Source organism: Anneissia japonica, unplaced genomic scaffold (assembly GCF_011630105.1).
Source record: "Anneissia japonica isolate Jap-2015-1 unplaced genomic scaffold, ASM1163010v1 scaffold287896_len759773_cov187, whole genome shotgun sequence".
NCBI classification, from domain to species: domain Eukaryota; kingdom Metazoa; phylum Echinodermata; class Crinoidea; order Comatulida; family Comatulidae; genus Anneissia; species Anneissia japonica.
The window spans coordinates 403841-405777 of NW_022739421.1; positions in this window are offsets into that span (position 1 = coordinate 403841).

The following is a 1937-nucleotide window of genomic DNA, read 5'->3' on the forward strand; positions in this document are numbered from 1 at the left end:
ATATATATATATATATGTATGTATGTATGTATGTATAATAAATTATGGTTATATAAAGTAGAAGCAAATACGTTGACATTATAGACATACCGGTAAGTTTGTATATGTCGAGCACTCGTGCTCTTCCTCAGCCATAACACGTTAAAGTTTGGAATGTATTTATATATTAATACCACATGGCGTTTAATTTTTTTACATGTATCATGATTTATTTACAAATTATCTCTTTTCATTATGGTTATACCGTACCTTAAGTACACTGACTATTCACTGATTTGTAATCTGAAAAAAATATATAAAGTTAAGAAGGTATGTTTTTGTTGTACCGGTACAACTGTAAAGTTGATATGTTTTTGTTGTTTATTTCATCTGTCACTCACCCGAAGAATTCGCTGTTGCGTAAACATTAAACCCGAGAAATTCAAAATCCTTGATAAACACCATGGGTTGAGCACTCGTTATGATCACTCTGTATGAACGACAATGGAGGCACCAGTGGGGGACGGAGAGCTCAACAAAATACGTCGGGAAAAAAAATCCGATCACTGCTACTCGATACATGTATTTTATGACTGCACCGAAGGGACTTTTGTTTTCCAAGGTTCTTCATTTCCAGAAGCTCCTGAGATTTCAGTGTATTGAGAGTGTCAGTATATTCATTATATAAAATGAACTATAGTAACATTTGACAATGAAGTATATCTTGCATTTTCTAACAAAGTGCCGATTTCTACTAAATAATTGACAGGTTTAAAAAATATATATAAATAACACTTATATTTTATATGGATGTAAATATTACGTAATTGAACCCACGACCTTCAGATAACTAGTCTGGTATCATACGGTAACCACTACCGAGCTTGCGCTTAGCTGTTAGTGTTGAATTCCCGAGGGTACTGCAGTGAAATTTCAAAGGTGTGTTTTGTCAGAAACTCAGTAGGAATGATACTTTGCTCAACCTTGCGTAATGTTGTACTCAATATACTCTGATCAGACGTCTCCAATAAATACTTTTTCTCCTTCTTAACAAAAAATCAGGTTGCCAAAACGACGATTCAAAATAAGAATGCTAGACAGCGGATAAATATAACAGTAAGTTTTAATTTCGAATACATATTTCGGTTAAAACATTAGCCATCATCAGTTTAACACCGCAATGATGCGGCCTTTGTATTATTATCATTATTATTATGGCGTGACGATGGTCAATGGATGAAGGTACTGTATATAGGCCTATATATAATCATAGAGAAAATGTCTATTTTCTCTATGATATAATATATACGGTACATTATATATAAACTTTATTTCAATTCGAGAATAAAAGCACAAAAATTACAAATAAACTTGTTCGATTAAATAATCGTTCTTCGACAAGATCAAGATAAACTTCATATAAAACATTTAAAATATCCGACATTAAGTTAAAGAAATTTAAATTCGATGGATAAATGAAATTAAATGAAACCACAGTGTCTTTCACAATAGGCCTAAGCATTTTTGTATCGTTATCACTGCCGCAATAGGCCTAATTATGTTCCACGTACTTTTTTTTGTTGTTGTTGGTTTCCGTATACTCGCGATCAAATCAAATCAAGCCAAATTAAATCAAATCAAATCAAATCACATACTTTCGTTAATGATGACGACTTAAACTTTTTCAGCAGAACCCCTAAACATTTGAGCATGTTCGTCGTGTCATGTCATGCCATGTCATGCACTGTAAAAGAACGTATCTCATCAGAAATCAATTATTAGAAACGCATGTGAAAATTACCTTCCCACGTTCGCATGTTCAACTCCAATTTGTAACATCTACCTCATCTATCAACAAAAATATAACACCTCAAAAAATGACACAAGAAATCGCAGAAGTGTTTGGAATAGCGACTTAAATATAACTGGGTTTAGTCGCATTCATACGGCCCATATAC